This window comes from Pongo abelii, chromosome 13 (genome assembly GCF_028885655.2).
Source record: "Pongo abelii isolate AG06213 chromosome 13, NHGRI_mPonAbe1-v2.0_pri, whole genome shotgun sequence".
In the NCBI taxonomy this organism is placed as follows: Eukaryota; Metazoa; Chordata; class Mammalia; order Primates; family Hominidae; genus Pongo; species Pongo abelii.
Window position 1 is genome coordinate 32,636,165 of NC_071998.2, and position 18,375 is coordinate 32,654,539.

Sequence of the window (18,375 nt, forward strand, 5' to 3'; positions counted from 1 at the left end):
GTTGTATCTTTGTTCTCACTAGTTTCAAAAAACTTCTTAATTTCTGCTCTACTTTCATTATTTACCCCAAAGTCATTCAGAAACAGATTATTTAATTTTCATTTAATTGTATGGTTTTCTGTGATTTTCTTAGTCTTGATTTCTAATTGTATTGTGCTATAGTCTTAGAGAGTGCTTGTTATGATATTAGCTCTTTTCGTTTGCTGTAGATTGTTTTATGTCCAATTCTGTGGTCAATTTTAGAGTATGTGCCATGTGGTGATGAGAACAATGTATATTCTGATTTTGAAGTGGAGAGTTCCGTAGATGTCTATCAGGTTCATTTAATCCAGTGCTGAGTTCAGTTCCTGAATATATTTGTTAATTTTCTGCCTTGATAGTCTGTCTAAAATTGTCAATAAGGTTTGAGTCTCCCAACAATTGTTGTGTGGGAATCTAAGTCCCTTTGAAAGATCCTAAGAACCTGTTTTATTAATCTGGGTGCTCCTGTGTTGGGTGTATATATATTTAGGAAAATAAGGTCTTGTTGAATTGAAACCTTTACCATTATGTAATGCCCTTCTTTGTCCTTTCTGACCTTGGTTGATTTAAAGTCTTTTTTGTCTGAAATTGGGATTGCAACCCCTGCCTTTTTCTGTTTTCTATTTGCTTGTTAGATTTTTCTTCATCCCTTTATTTTGAGCCTATGGTTGTCATTTCATATGAGGTGGGCCTCTTGAAGAGAGCATACTGTTGGGTCTCAGTTCTTTCTTCAGTTTGCCACTCTGTGCTTTTTAATTGGGGCATTTAGCCTTTTTATATTCAAGGTTATTATTGATATTTGTGGATTTGATCCTGTCATCATTATATTAACTGGTTATTATGCAGACTTGTTTATGTGGTTGCTTTAAAGTGTCACTGATCTGTGTACTTCTGTGTGTTTTCGTAGTTGCTGGTAACAGTCTTTCCTTCCCATATTTACTTCTTTCAGGGGCTCTTGTAAGGAAGGACTGGTGGTAACAAATTACCTCAGCATTTGCTTGTCTAAAAAGGATCTTATTTCTCCTTTGCTTATAAATCATAGTTTGACAGAATATGAAATTCTTGATTGGGATTTCTTTTCTTTAAGAATGTTGAATATATGCCTTCAATCTCTGTTGGCTTGTAGGGTTTCTTATGAGAGGTCTGTTGGTCTGATGGACTTCCCTTTGTAGGTGACTGAATCTTTCCCTCTAGCTGTGTCTGCATTTTTTCTTTCATTTCAACCTTGGAGAAACTGACTATTATGTTTCCTGGGGATGATTTTCTTGTGAAGTATCTCTCTGGGGTTCTCTGAATTTTCTGAATTTGAATATTGGCCTTTCTAGCTTGGTTGGGGAAGTTCGCATGGGTGATATCCTGAAATATGCTTTCCACGTTACTTCCATTCCCCTCATCTTTTTCAGGGACACCGATATGTCATAGATTTGGTCTCTTTACATTGTCCCATATTTCTCAGAGGTTTTCCTCATTCCTTTTCCTTCTTTTTTCTCTATTTTTGTCTGGCTCTCTTATTTCTGAAAGCCAGTCTTCAAGCTCTGAGATTCTTTCCTCAGCTTGGTTTATTCTGCTATTAAAAGTTCTAATTGCATTACGAAATTTTTTTAGTGTCAGCTCTATCTGGTTGGTTATATTCTTTTCTATACTGGCTATTTTGTCTGTCAACTCTTCTATCATTTTATTGTGATTCTTAGCTCCCTTGGATTGGGTTTCAATGTACTCCAGTATCTCTATGATCTTTGTTTCTGTCCATATTCTGAATTCGATTTCTGTCATTTCAGCCATCTCAGCCTGGTTCAAAACACTTGCTGGAGAACTAGTGCAGTCATTTAGAGGAAAGATGGCACTCTGGCTTTTTGAGTTGTCAAGGTTCTTGTGCTGGTTCTTTATCATATTTGTGGGCTGATGATTCTTCAATCTTTTAAGTTGCTGTCCTTTAGATGGGATTTATTTTTTAATCCTATTTGATGATCTTGAGCATTGATTATAGTATAAAGTGGGTTCAGTCAACTGACTGAGGATTTCTGGAGGATTTTAGGGGGACATGGCTCATCTCACAATTCCTGGAGTATATTCTCTAAATCTGGGGGACTGATATTGGACCACAGCTTTGTTCTCTGCCTTCTAGAGGTTAGGAACCAACGTGCTGGGTTGCAGACTGAGCTGTTCCTAGACTGCTGGTCACAACACTCCGATGAGTGGTATTATCCAGAGCATTTCATGGGATCTATCCTTGTTTTCACATGCTAGCAGAAGTGGCAGTGGCAGCACAGTGGGGTGCATGCTCATCAGCTGCTAGCTGGTGCCAGGGTGCTGGCCTCCATGCAGGTGTTCACAGCAGCTGCAGAGGCAGCATAGCTGGGGGGATGGGTGGTCCCTGCTGATGTCTGTGCACATGGTTGCCCTGGTAGTGGTGTTAGCATGGGGGCAGAGTGCTGGTGGGCAGAGGACCGTATGCTTCCTCTGTGTACATTTATGCAAGCAGAAGTGGCCACTCAGGGCAGGGGAAGGTCTGCTGTTCTCCATGCCTAGTTTCACTCCAGCATCAGTTGGTGCAGGGGCAGGGAGCCGGCAGGGGCTTGACTGGTAAGTTCTGTACTCTCTGTGCTCACAAAGGCTCCCACTGCAATGGTAGGTAGATGGGGAAGGGTAGGGGGGTAGAGTACACTTGCATCCGCAGCAGTGGCAGGGCAGGGGGCATGTGCACACATGCGTTGGTGAGGCAGGGAAAGCAAAATCCTCCCATGGACACACATGCCAGTAAAGCAATGTAGGTGGTGACAATGGGCCCATGGGAAGCTACAGTTAGGGGAGGGAATGGGCGGCCTGCTGTGTGGTCATCAGGGCCAAACCACTGCAGTTCTCTATTGGTCATATGTGGTCCACCAGTGCAGAAGCTATGATGCAGACCCTCAGTACTCCTAATGCTATATTGCAAGCAGGCACAGCAGAGGCTGGGGCCCCAGGGAAAGACAGGAGATCAAGGGATGCTCAGGTCAGACTGGCCCCGTCTGATGGACAAGACCACCCTGCTGAGCTCAGCTCCAATAGTTCCCCTAGGACTAAAATCTCTTATGAGAGCAAGTCAAGCCTACGCGGATAGGTGTTCCTGGCCATGCTCCTCTATGACACTCTCACACCAAACCCTCTGGACTTTACACTGGCTGGCATGCTGCCTCTACCATTCCTTTAAGCAGATTTCCTTGCTAACCCAAGTATCATGTGGTTGAGGGGTCTCATTCTGCCTGGGATTCCAGAAGCCTGTGGAGAGAATTGCTTTTTGTTAGTTCAACTCATCCTTTTTCCTAGAATCACTGTGGGCCAGGAATGAGTCCCAGTATGAAGTAGCCCCATACAGGGTTCCCAGCTTTCTCCCCCTTCATCCCAGCTTGTGTGTCTTCCCTCTGTCCACACTCAGTGCCTTCCCTCTAAAGATCTGTTAATAATGTGCCAGTCATCTTAGTTCATTAGTTCCAGCTCTTTCACCAGGCTACCTCTAGTCAGCCTTCTTGCCCAGTTCCTGTTTTGTTTTGCGTTGTTTTGTTTTAATGTCTCTCTCATTGATGTTTCCAGCTTGCTGGCTTCTTCAGCCCCATTTATAGGTATTTGAGGCAAAAAAAAAAAAAAAAGTAAACCAGGAGGAAGCTCATCATTATGTACTGTATTAATCAGTTTTTCCATTACTAAAAGAAATGTCTGAGGCTTGATTATTTGGCTCACGGTTCTATAGGTTATATGTGAAATATTATGCCAGTATCTGCTTTTGGTCAGGGCTTCAGGAAGCTGACAATCATGGCAGAAGACAAAGGAGAGCCAACACATTACATGGTGAGATCAGGAGCAGCAAAAAAGGAGGAGGAGCCACACTCGTTTCAATAACCAGATCTCATGAGAATGCACTCACCATCTTGAGGACACCACCAAGACATTTATGAGGGATCTGTCTTTATGCCACAAACACCTCATACCAGGTCCCACCTCCAACACTGGGGATTGCATTTTAACAAGATTTAGAGGGGACAAACATTCACACCATATTATTCTGCTTCTGTGCCCTCAAATCTCATGTCATTCTCACACTGTAAAATACAATCACACCCTGCCATAGTTCCCCAAAGGCTTAACTTTTTCCAGCCTCAAGTCCAACATCCAAAGTTTTAACTGGAGATGAGTTTCTTCCACCTGTGAGTTAAAGAACTGAGTTATTTACATCTAAGACACAACGGCTATATAGGCATTGGTTAAACATTATCATCCCACAAGGGAGAATTTGGTCAACAGAAAGGGACAATAGCCCCCAGGCCAGGCAAGTCTGAAATGCAGCAGAAAATTAATTAAATATGAAAGCTCCAAAATACTCATTATGTCTCTCATCCAAGGCACACTGGTGCAAGGGGTGGGCTCCCAACAGCTTGGGCAGCTCTTCTTCTGTGGATTTGCAGGGTACAGCTCCCATGGCTGCTGTCACAAGTTTGAGTTGAGTGCCTGCAGCTTTATCAGATGCAGGGAACAAATTACTGCTGAATCTACCCTTCTGGTGTCTGTAGGGTGGCAGCTGCCTTCCCACAGCTCCACGAGGCAGTGTACAAATTGGGACTTTGTGTGGGGACTCCACTTCCACATTTCCCTTTGGGATTGCCTTACTAGAGGTTCTCTATGAGGGCTCCACCCCTCTAACAGGCTTCTGCCTGCACATCTAAGCTTTTCCATACATTCTTTAAAATATAAGTGGAAGCCACAAAGCCTCCTTCATGTTTGCATTCTGAGCATTTATAGATTTAACACCATGTGGAAGCCACCAAGGCTTATTGCTCACAACCTCTGGAGTGGTGGCCCAAGCTATACTTAGTCCCCTTTTGAGCCAAGGCTGAATCCTGAGTTACCAAGATGTAGGGAGCAGTGTCCTGAGGCTGCACTGGGCAGCAAGGCCCTGGCCCTGGCCCCAGAAACCATTCTTTCCTCTGGGGCCTCTGAAACTGTGATGGGAGGGTCTATCTCAAAGACTTTTTAAATGCTTTTCAGGTATTTTTTTTTCATTGTGTTGGATATAAGTACTTAGCTCCCTTTCAGACATGCTGATCCCTCTAGCGGGTGGTTTCTTCAAAGTCTGTTTGGATTGTTTCTCTGCCATATGGCCAGGGTACATATTTTCCAAACTTTTATGCTCTGCTTCCCTTTTAAATATAAGTTCCAACTTAAAGTCAATTATTTTCTCCCACATCTCAGCACAGGTTGATAGAGCAGCCAGTCCACAACTTGAATGCTTTGCTGCTTAGAAATTTCTTCCACCAGATACTTTAGCTCATCACTGTTAAGTTCAACCTTGTACAAAAGCCTAAGGTATGGACACAATACAGCCAAGTTTTTCACTAGGGTGTAATACAGGTAATTATTACTCCAATTCCTAATAACCTCCTTATTTCCATCTGAGACCTCATCAGCCTAGACTTCACCGTCTATGTCTCTATCAGCATTTTTGTCACAAACATTTAACTAGTTTCTAAGAAGCTCCAAACTTACCCCTTTTTCCTGTCTTCTTCTGAGCTCTAGAAAATCTTCTAACTTCTACCCATTATCCAGTCCCAAACTTGCTTCTACATATTCAAGTATCTTTACATCAACTCCCTACTCCTGGTACCAATTTTCTATATTAGTCAGTTTTCACATTACTATAAATAAATAATGGAAGTGAGTTAATTTGTAAAGAAAAATTTTTAATTGGCTCACAGTTCTTCAGGTTGTACATGAAGTATAGTATCAGCATCTGCTTATGGAGAGGGATTCAGGAAACTTACAATCATGGCAAAAGGCAAATGAGGAGCCAGCATATCACATGGCTAAATAAGGAGCAGGAGAGAGAGAAGGGGGAGGTGCCAAGCTTTGTTAAACAACCAGGTCTCATGAGAACTCACTATCACAAGGACAGCACCAAGCCACTCATGAGGAATCGTCTTCATGACCTAAACATCTTTCACCAGGCCCCAACTCCAACACTGGGGATTACATTTTAATGTAAGATTTGGAGAGGACAAACATTCAAACTATATCATAAGGTTTCTTGAATTCCAAAGTCCCTAGCTGGTATGACTTTTTCTCTCTATGTTTCAGTATTCTTACTTTTGTTTCATATAACTTTCACGGTTTTTAGTTGTACTTGCAGGGAGAAATAGGGAAAAGTACATCTATTCAATCTTCCCTGAAGTCATCTTCAGTATTCTAATTTTCAGATAATTATAATTTGACAAATAAAATATAACTATTGACTAGAGTATATACTTAACCAGAATATTCCATTTACCATACTAGATAATGAGTTTATTAAGTAATGGAAGCATTACCATACTGAATAACAAGGTAATATTAACTAATATTTAATGAGTGTTCCTTGCATGTTAGGTATTCTGATACATTTTTTTATGTGAATTATTTAATTTATAGTATTTTATAATAACCCTATATGGTAGAAACCTTCATTTTTCTTATTTTAAAGATAAGAAATCTAAGGCTTATGGAGGGTATGTAGCCTTCTTAAGGTATTTCATCTAATCTAGAAAAAGGCACAAACACCCTTTGAACCCAAAGAATCTAACTTCAGAGCTGGTGTTTCAAACCGTTATATTTGTTTACATGTGTTTCCTCTGCCAAGAAAGTTTGATTCCCTTTTCTCCACTTTAAAATCTCATCCTTAAATGATTTCCTTTTCAAACTCAGTCCGAACGTTGTGTTCCTTATGAAATCTTTCTTAAATTCAACCTGGTTCTTTTATCCTTTGTTCTCCTACAACTCTTTACATCATTTCTATGTTCAGACATTTTCATTAGATGTTTGGTCTGTTTGCTTGTTTCTCCCATTTACTAGGATTCCTTGATGGGAGGCATTATAGCTCATTCATGTTTATGTCCTCATTATCTGACAGTATTGTAGTAGGCACTCAATGACAATTTGAATAAATAAACAAGCTATACATATATCAAACAAAACTTAGCAAAGTGCACAATAGTCTTGTGTTATAGAAAACGGACGTATGACTAGTAAATTCTGCTCCGACAGTCGAACATAATAATTTGCATAAATGTACAATAAAGATTTTCATTGCATATTAAGCACTTTGAAAATTGAAATAATGTGTAATATAAAGTATACTCTGTTCAATGAATCTGAGATCTGTATGAAAAGCATGGTATAGTCGAAAACAATTGAAAGCTTTGAAATCAGATATTCCTTGGTTCAAATTCTTACTCTTTCATACTCTAGCTCTGTAAACTTGGCACAGTCATTGAAAATCTATGAGCCCCAGGTTCTTCATCTGGAAAAATAGGAATATTTTCTTTCTCAGTTTAATTATAAGGATTAAATGAGTTCACTGCCTGAGAAATCATTCTTTCAAAGCAACTTGTCATCTGTTTTCCCACTAACGGTTTTCCAGCCCTAAATTTGTAAGCCAAAGGGCATTTGCTCCAGAATAATTTTCTATGAAATCTGATAACAACATCAATAGCAACAACAATTTTCAGTTATAGTAGTTGTACTAGTTGTAGTATTGCATTCTCCAGTGAGGAGACCTAATGAGACTTAATTGGTCTCATTACTCATCTCAACTTGGTAAGTGGTCCTCTCATTTTTAATCACTTTGAATTGGATCACATCCAAATGGTAACCTGTGAGTTCAACAGTTTTGTATTCCACATATAAGTGAGAGTATGTAGTATTTGTCTTTCTATGCCTGGTTTATTTCACTTCACATAATAAATTGCTATTTTTTCTTTTTTTTTTTTTTCAGAGTTTTTTTCTTGGAGTCTTCCAGGTTTTCAGGATTAGGCCTATAGAAAGATGGAAACTGGGAAGGCTAAAAGACAGAGAGCAGAGCAAACAACTCTTTGTATTTTTCTGGCTCCTACTTACAAACGTGGTACCCTAAGCTCTGCAATACTAATTGGCATTTATGGTTCAAGCATCTCTGTTGACAGAGAGAAATGGCAAAAATGCTATTACACACTGTTTGCTTTTGATGTTGTATTGATTTCAGGAAGTCTCTTATTTCTACAGGTTCCTGACTAGATAATTGCCACAGGAGATACAAAAGAATAGAGGTCAGACTTTAAGACATTTTATTAGCATTATTTCTCTCTAAAACAAAATTAAATTGCTTTGAGTGAGTTAGTAACCTATGCTTGTATGCTAGCAAATGCCAGAAGGGTCAAGAATAAAATAACAGGTAGCTCATACGTAAACAGAAATATATTTCCTAGAGCAATTTCCAGGACTGAAAACAAAATGAATTCAACCACTCTGGTAGTACTATTACCCTCTAAGGAATTTATGTCCTGTGGTTTACATTACTCTTTTAAGAAATAAATATAATGTAAAAATAAGAATTTCTTCCAGATACCAACTATCATGAAGCATTTCAAATAAAATCTGTACAAAATCTAACATATTTTTTACATACCTATTTCTTCTCCAGGAATCCCCACATGCTATGGATTGAATATTCGTGTTCCTCCCAAAAATGTGTATGTTAAAATCCTAACCACTAAGGTAATGTGATTACGAAGTAGGATCTTTGAGAGGTGGTTAGGTCATGAGAGTGGGGCCCTAAAGAATGGGATTAGTGTCCTTGTAAATGCAACCTAACTTCCTTGTCCACATTATGCCCTAGAAGATTGCCATCAATAAGGAAGCTAGCTCTAATCAGACACCAAATCACCTGATGTCATGATGTTGATCTTTCCAGCCTTCAGAACTGTGAAAGACAAATTTCTTTTATGAGTCACCCAGTCTATGGTATTTTGTTATAGCAGCCCTAACAGACTAAGACATTATCTCGCCTAATGACCTTGTCATAAAATCACTTTCTAGTCAAAATCTCAAATTAGATGTGTTTTTTAATCATCCTGTAGATCTAATTGTTCACCAAATCTGGCTGATTTCCTTTGTAAATCTTGCTTAAATTGACATGCTATCCTCTACCTACAGAAACAGCAGTTGAGGTCAGGAATATAGCAAATCTCACCTGGACTAGTCTCTGAGTGAGAATCAAATAGCTGTCCTCAATATCATTTTTTTTCTTTCTCCCTCAGCAACAGAAACTGAATTTTAGCTGGGTATGTAGCTACACAAAATAAAATGTTCATTTTCTAGCTTCGCTGACAGCTAGATGCAGCCAAATTCTTGAAGCCAAATTCTTGACAAAAAAAGATATAATTAGAAATGGTGTAAGCAAATTTTGGGACATGTCCTTAAAGGGGAGGTGACATACTTTTCTCATTCTATCTTTCTACTGGCTAGAATACACATATGATGGATGGAAATGGAACAACAATCTTGGATCATAACATAAATGACAAGTGTTGAGGATGATAATCTAATGATACAGAAAAAGTCTAAGTCTTTGTTGGTTGAGGAACCACTTTGATAACCCTAGACTAAAAATGTTTAAACTTCTTTTTGTTTAAATTACTGTTTATATTTAATCTTTTTCATTGGTAGCTAAACAAAGTTGTAAAAATCAGAGCCCCTTGACAGTTTTCTCTGCTTCACTCTTATTTCTCTCCTGGAGAGAGAAATGCTGCCATAGCCTGTGATTTCTGAAATATAAATGTGATCATGCTACTCTTAGGTTTAACATGTATCATCTGCAAAAAAGTCCAGAATTATTATCAAAGAGATAAAGGTCCATTGTAATATAGTTCCTATCTCCTTTGCCAATCTCGCTCGCACTACAGCACACTCATACCCTTCCCTTGGCCACTCTTTGCTTTCTAAACATACTATGCTCTTTCTTTATTCCCACCTTTTCTTAACCCTGCAGCAAGATAATCCTGTTGCAACTTAACTTAGATTCTGTCACTCTTGAATTCAAAATGTCCAGTGTCCTCTCATCTCACTTAGAGTAAAAGTAAAAGTACTTGCAAAGGCCCTCACCTTAAGCCTTCTCTAATTTAGGACTCCATTATATCTTCTTCAGCTTGTTTGCCTACTCTCTTCCAGGTGTTCTTTGCCATCTTTCTGTTCTTTGAACATGCAAGATACTCTCCAACTTCAGGGTCTTTGTACTGCTAGTTCTTTCATCTAGAATGCTCTTTCTTAGATATGTTTCCTGTCATATCACCTGTTAAGCAAGATTTTCCCTGGCTACCTTATCTGAAATTATGATCTCCTTTCCCTTAACCAACTCAAGTACTCCTTATCTCACTTCATTATTTCCAGCACATATCACTTTATCATCCCATGTAATTTACATTGTTCATAATCTAACTCTTTCAACCCTTGCAAATATAAGCCTCATTATAAAAACAAATTTTGCCTCTTTTGTTCTGTGCTGCTTCTTCTAGAAAAATGTCTGCCACATAGTAAGTGCTCAATAAATATTCATTACTATTGACTAACTTTCCCATATTTATGATGAATTCTTGCCTTGAATATTGAATAACTCTATGAAGACTACTCATAATTATGTCCCACTTCAACAAAAATTCATAAACACAGTGCTTCCATAACACTTGGTATGTATTCAATATATATTTTAGCAAAAACAGATTATCAGATGATAAATGAAATTTAAAATCATATACAATTTCTAACAAAATACTTATTATTTTTCTCAATAGAGATCCATGAGAATTAATTCATCTTTCTGTGTAATAATCTCCTACGCAGATGCTGAGTACCCTCATGTTCATTGAGGGTAATGTTTTTGTATTCATTGCCACTTCTGCTTCTGAAAGCCATTGAATGTGCATTTCATGTCTGATACTGGGCAAGCTATGGTCTGAAATTCTCCTGAATAGTGGCTTCTTTCATGTTCTGCCTGCAGTAGGAACAATGTGATAGGAGAGTGTTGGTTGTATGAGGGTGGAAAACATCTTCATTGATATTTATCTTATTGTTTTTCTAATTATGTATATATCTTTATGTGATTTTTATATGTGTATATAATAAAATATATCAATTTTATCTGTGTAATAATGTATCTATCTATTTGTTCCCTTATAGTATAAGCTCCTTGGGAGCTGAAATTTTGTTTTTTCTGAATATCTGCAATACACAGCAAAAATCATGTGCATTTAGGATCCGTTTAACTACAAATGGCAGAAAACATAGCTACAAATTGGCTTAACTAATAAAAGGTAAGATGGATTCCAGACATGTGATGCTCTGCAAATAAGTGGGCTAAGTAGTGTCATCTAAGATCCAACATTTTTCCATCTATATATATTTTGCTTATGTTTGGAACAGCTTTATACTGAAGCTGACTCATCTAGTAGTTGCAACACAACTGCCAGTAACATTCAGATTACTAAGATTCCTTGTCCCTCTCCTGTGGGAGAGAGAGCTAGATATGCTCATAGACGAAGAAAAGAACATTCAGAGAGAAAATAATACTCCCCTCACCCAGCAAAGAAAATCAACCTATCCCTTCACTCTAACTGGTAAACTTAAATTACAATCTGAGCTCTGGACCAAAGGGAATGACATAAGCTGTTTGATCAGCATATTTTCTACAAATGGACAAGGCATAAACATCTGAAAAATTGGTGTTCTTGAAAGAAAAGAATAATGATAAATGTCGGAACAATCAACATTAATTAAGCAATCAGGAGTGCTCACTAAGCATATAGGGGAATTCAGTTCTATTTGTTGGATGAATGCTCATTGAATACTGCTTGCTCTCAACTTGTAAATATTTAAGGGCTTTGTGGAAATTTCTCAAACAAATAATACTGATATTATGTAACAGCATATTTCAAAATTATCTCTAATTTTCTTATATGTCCATTTATTTTAATATTCTTTTGAAACCATTATAGGTTATTTTAATACTGTGTTACCTCTTTCTGATTACTTTTATATAGAGCACACCACATCACATCTTCAAATTAATGTTTAACCTATAAAATGTATATTTATAATTTTGTCTTTTTTCTTTGTAGAAAACTAAATAATGAAATCCATTTGAAATTTCTGTCTTCCCTAAAGTCTTAACATGAATTCTAAACAGTATCCCCAATTTTCAGTGACTCTTCACATTTGAGCCACTATGAAGCTCCTACAATGCCATTGTTGGGTTATTTTGCAACATCAAATCTTTTTCATATAGAACCTATTTCATCCTTGGCAAAGCCTCACCGTCTTGAAGATTCCAGTACCTGCTATAGCTGACTTGCTTGTTTTTAAGCTATTCGTACATAAACTTAGGAACATACTGCCCTCTACCCAGGAAATATAATGCGTTTCGCATGTTCCATATTTACGTGGTTACGTGGTTGTTGCTGCCTTACCTGTCCTGAATCTACATCTCAAGATAATATCAGACTCCACTTAACCCTATGTTATGAGGATTTCATCTTGACTCAGTTTACCTACAGAATCCATATGGTGTTATCTTTCCTTGAAATTGAACTATGAAATGATTAATCCTTTTTTTTAGTAATATCTACAATTAAAAATAACTGTTGCAGTCAAGTAAAATGATCCCATAAAGATCCATATCACATAAAAAGGACATAAAACAAAATTATTTTTCCTTTTATGCATACAGAAACAACCTCTAATTTACCTATCAAAAATAACTGTGTGGGGGAATATTATACCTGAACAATCAATATTACTAAGCAAAGCATCTCTATAATTAAATATTAGAATACAGAATGATAAAATAAAAGACACAGATGTTTGAGACAAAAAAAGCCTAGGTTTAAATCCAGGTGATGACTCCTGTAGTTATGTGTCCTCACGAGTTACTTCACTTTCAGGAGTTCTTATATTAAAGTAGGAATGTAGTTATTCTATTGAATGGCTGTGGTAAAGGTTAGAAATATGTCTTTTGGAGGACATAAAATGGGTCCTGACACAGAGTAGGGGGAATCAAAGACTTTAGAAACCTCAGCTATCACCATAGTTATTATGATCAAGGTTATATCAAGCTCTTTTCAGAATTTATCTAAGGTATTATTGATACAGTAGAGAAGCTTCTCTAGCATAATCCTTTATATCTCTATTATAGATATCTTCCCATGATAAATCACATAATTTGTACCTTATGAAAAAATTGTAACACAAATTATTTTACTTTGAATGAAAACACCATGACATTCACAATGATAAGTACTACTAAAGTATTTTTAAAGTTTTAGAAGATAAAGTTTGAAATAAATGTAATAAAAAATAAAAATTAACCAGAAACTTCATACGTGGGGAAAATTTAAGACTAAAGGTATACCAGTAACAAGTCATAATTTTTCATTGAAATAGTGATTAATTATTTATAAGGAGTCCAATGTTTCAGACTAAAGCTGGGAATAAAATAACAATCTCTTAATGAGTAAGGGTCAAAATAATTCAGTTTAGAAATAATGATGGCAATATTGCCTATTTCTTGGGATCCATCTACATGCCAATGGCATTTTACTGAGTCTTTCATGTTCATCACTTTCACAGTGCAACTATGAGACAGGTGCTGTCATCACCAGTGTACAGAAGACCGTGAGTCTTGGGAAATTTAAGTGACTTGTAAGGTCTAACAAGTGGTTGGTGTTTGGCTGGAAATCAGGAAAACATAATTACTTTTAGTTACTGCACTTTACCTTTTCAGGTCAAATAACTGAACCAGTCATAGGTGGTTAACATAGGTAGGTTAGGATGCTTGGACAACCTACCAAGCCAGATCAAATTTTTTATACTTTATTTATATGAGGTAAATAATATGTGCATATGTGCATAGTCTCTCTCTTTGAAATGCCTATATGCTCTCTAAAGATATATTTTATAATTAAAAGTAGGCTGTCTTATCTTAGGCCAAATATAGGGATAAAACAATAATTACTAATTAATATAATTTTCTAACAGAATTTTTTACTTTGTTTGCCCATGAGTTGTGTGTATCTGTGTTTCCATGTTTTGCCTGGCTATAAAAGCGTAAGTGGTAGGATGGCTTGTAGGGAATCAGAATTAAGGATACTTTATTTCTAGTGGATCTAAATTTGTTCAAAGGAAGTTATGGACAAACAATTGAGGAGAAAAGAAAACTAGTTAAAAATACATTTTTTCTAATCCACAAAGGAACAAAGCTAGACAAAAACAAAACAAAACAAATACAACATGGGCATAAGCAGGAAGAATTAAAAGTCTTTTCATTTTTTCCTTTTCTCTCCTCATACTATTATTAAGCAGTGAGTTTCTGTTCAAATTCAACACTCTTTCAAAAAGCAAATGGTATATTTCAGGTTTGCTCTTTATTCTTCTTTTTTCATTAAAATAGCACACATTCCTTGAATGTCTTTTTTTTTTTTTTCAAACTTCCTGAAATCAAGGCCAAGGGTTGACATTTACAGCGATAAGTGATCCAAGTGCTACATTAGCACCTATTTATTAAAGATGATCTTTCCTGTACAGTACAGCTAGGACATTTGGCCTAATTTACTATACTAACATTTCCAATTTGGCTTTGCGTAGGGAGTTGTGCCAACAGCACTCTGTCCTATGGTGAAATAGTGCCTAATCAGTATTTATGAATAGGGCTTTAGAAGTCACTAAAGAGCACAGGAAGAGATTTTACCTTCCTAAAGCACAAATAATGCTGAGCTCTGGGAATCTGTATAGCCTATTAGGATGGAATAGCTTTCTTTTTTAAAAAAATTGCAGTTTAAATGTGTAATGTAATACTGTCAGTAATTTAAATGGAGTGCACCTCTTTCTTTCAGACATTAATGCTATTTGTTAAACTTTGTAATTATTATGCAAATGAAGTGCTGTACTTAAAAAATGGCAGTGCCAAGAGTACAACAGAGAAAAACAGTTTGAAATTCAAACTAATACAAAATAACCTTCAAGCCTTGTAGAACTCAAATATTGTAATTTTTTCCTCCTTTGAATGCAGCATTTGGGTGAAAGCAATGAGGACTTGTCTTTGTTCTTAATACGTAGATAGCAAAAGGCTTAGAGCCAGAGATTTGAAAGCTCTGAGACATATTAGCTCCCTGATCTTCACAACAGGTGGCTGATATTTTTATCGCTCTTTTAAAGATAAAAAAGCCAAGTCCCAGAGATGCTTAACTCATTTGCTTGGGGTCACTTAAGCAAGCCAGTGACAGCCAGGGAAGGATCTGACTACTGCCAAACTTAAGGCTGCTATGAGAATCCCCAGACAGCAATCACTTGAAAGAAACAGCATTTATGGCTAAAATTATGATTTCAGAATATTAAACACTGAACTAGTACAATCTAGTTTCATTTTATGTCAGGTAGATATTTTTGGAAGAAAAGGAGTTTGGTTTCCAGAGAATTAGCTCCTGACAGGTAAATGTCTGTGAGCTGCTGAGCAGCCTATACATGAAGAAAGCAAACGTTATGAAGAAAGTGAGCAATTTTACACATATTTTTATCTCCAGCACCTATTTCTATGCCTGACAGCATAGGCAGTCAAAAATATTTGTTGAATCAAGGACTGAATGAATGCATGGCCATTTGTCACTTACTTTCCACTCACATTGTCTCATTTTCCTTTCAGTTACTTTCTCCACCACGACTTCCCAGGTCTGCAAAACAGATAATTGAACAACAAAAACAGTTTTACCTTCCTCTAGAAATTATTCTTTTCCCGGACTATTTTCTTACACTTAAACCTGAACCAACATTTTTTTTTTATATTTCATCTTTAGAACTTTGATTTTTGCTTGAGATAATCTTATAAAGTAGAAGAAACTAAGGATTTGGCCTGTTGATAGCAGTGTGTTGTCCTCTTTAGGTGATTCTCTTTGCATTTTAAAAGGAAACCTATATGTTCTTAATCCAAAAGAGTAAGAAAAAAAAACTCAAATGCATTGTTAACATTTCTCAGAGACAGTGGGAGAATTTTTGAGCTTTGGTGAAAGACAATGACAGTCAATATATGACAATAGAAGCTGAAAATGTCAGTGTCTTGATATCCCAGTGCTCACTGTGGCTACAGTGTGGATGTGTGACATTGGTTCAACAAGACACTCCTTACCCCACTTTAACGTCGACTTAGGAAATATCAAGCAAAGAATCCAGAGACACTGAGAGGCTCATATTAGTGGAAGGCTGCAGTTGAAGAGGCAGCTATCTGAGTTTCCAGGGTAGCAATGGCCAAAAGCAAAGACAGTGTTCAATGCCAGTGGTCATGGTAGGGATGCAAGCTCTGTCATCAAGTGGTTGATGACAGCAGCAATGTTATCTTTACAGGACTAGTTCTGTGGCATAATTGTGCCTAGGGTCTTGGGAGCTGTTTTTGTTCCTGCTGTTTTTCCATGGCTCAATCTACAGCCTTGCTGATGATTCTTTGAGGTATCTCATATCCTATAAAAGAAATTTAATTAGTCAGTTTCTGCTGCTTACAATCAAGAATCTGTGCACCATATCAAAGCCAGCAGGGAAGTGAGGTATGGGCTGTATTATTGCGTTTGAGATACTCTGGGGGAAGATCAGGAATATTGACGCATTTGCAAAAGACTTTAAATGTTGGTTTCAGATTCTTGATGCTACCAATTTACCACTAGTGTGATCTTGTTGAGAAAGTTACTAAACCTTACCCTTCTCACAGATGCAAATGGAAATAATACTATCTATCATGAAGGCCAGTTGTAAAGACTGAGAAAATGTGTAACATGATCCAGAACCAGGGCTGGCATATGGGGGACAATGAAGAATCTTTTTTATCTTTATTATTTCATCATATACGTAAATTGCCTATACTCTCCCACCTACGACGTGAGCTTTCTGGCCTAGATGCTACGAGATATAAAGACAAAATGAGTATCCAGAAATTAATTCCACATGTTTCTAAAAAGGCAAATAGAAAGAAACCAAATATATGCACATGGGACATTGGGTTACAGGGTAAACTTATGATTATGGACATTTACTGCTCACATTAGCTATAAGATGGGGTATTACACAATAAAATCCAGAGACGAGGTCTTAAACATGATACGCTTTACTTCATCTCAGGAGTATTATTTCAGTTATTTAAAGAAGAAAAATAGGAGGCCAACACTTGCTAGTTTGATTAGGAAAGCTTGTATTCTTAAAAGGTATCTAACTGACAAATAGCAGCAGCTTGAAATAAAGGCTCTGAACTATTGTTTCACATCCATTATTGTTCCAATGGCATGATTGTGACTTTCCTGATATGGAGGAGAAGAGTATTTTGTTTGGTTGTTTTGCTGGATTTTCTGCATAACCCTAGTTACACTGTCTTCTGAGACCGCACAGAATCGCTGAAGGCTCAGGCATCACTAGTGTGTCACTGGGAAAGTAATTAACTCTTTCAGGGCTCCATTCTTTTCACTGCTAAAATGGGCATTATGTTTTCTCTCTCTTGGGTTATCATGAGAATTAAATGAGATCATGCATACAAAGTTCTGGGTATGTCTGGCACACTTTTTAAAAAACAGCTGCACTCACAAAGTGAGATGCTCCCTTCACTTTTAGTCCAATAAAATGCATATTCATAGAGAATCGGGTCATATTATTTCTGCATGACAGGTTTCTGCAGGGACATGGGTTTGCCAAATTCACCAGCTGTCTTCACATCTTCCCATTCCCATGAGATTTCTGCACATTTTTCCTGTCCTTTTAGTGGTTCCCCAGAGGCAGGCTTCCTTAGGGAGGAATCAGGGTGTAGGCGAATGCTCCATTAATTTTCTTGTTGGCATTTTACAGCCAGTGGTGTGGATGACCCAAGAGCAGCCAGGATGGGAGACAGCTAGACAGAGCCTGCAGGCCCCTCTGGAATACTTTCACTATCAGAACACAATGAATAACAAACCTTTAAAAACTCCTATGAGTTACAGAGAAAGCTTCCAGTGAAGATGGTGGTATGGGCTCAGTCTAGGAAATGGAAGAAAGGAAAAACAGAACAGCAGGAGCAAAAAAATAAAGGCAAAATTCCAGCATGTTAACTATGTGTGTCCTTATTTCTTTCATCTTAAAATTCTAATTTTAAAATGTTAAAATGATAAATACTATATAACATTATAGGATGTTTAAGAAATGTAATAAATAAATATGCAGCTCACTACCAAAACACATCATTCATTTTAATTTTGCATATCTCTTCAAGTATTCATTCTTCTACTCTCTTTTTTTAGACGGAGTATTGCTCTGTCGCCCAGGCTAGAGTGCAGTGGCACACTCTCGGCTCACTGCAACCTCTGTCTCTGGGTTCAAGTGATTCTCCTGCCTCAGACTCCCCAAGTAGCTGGGACTACAGGAACACACCACCATGCCTGGCTAACTTTTTTATTTTTGGAAGAGACGGGGTTTCACCATGTTGGCCAGGCTGGTCTCCAACTGCTGACCTCAGGTGATGAGCCACTGCGCCAGGCCCTAGTATTC

The 18,375-nt window shown here is 37.4% G+C and overlaps 1 long non-coding RNA gene across 1 annotated transcript in view; it reads left to right on the forward strand.

Moving 5' to 3' along the window:
• The window catches only part of LOC129047817 (uncharacterized), a 1,037,663-nt gene extending 1,019,723 nt beyond the window's left edge, over positions 1-17,940 (forward strand). Inside the window, exons 9-11 of the long non-coding RNA XR_010136497.1 lie at positions 8,483-8,556; positions 11,014-11,147; positions 17,701-17,940. This is a non-coding gene — a long non-coding RNA (uncharacterized LOC129047817). The remainder of the gene's footprint in view (positions 1-8,482; positions 8,557-11,013; positions 11,148-17,700) is intronic.
• Positions 17,941-18,375: the final 435 nt, after the last annotated feature.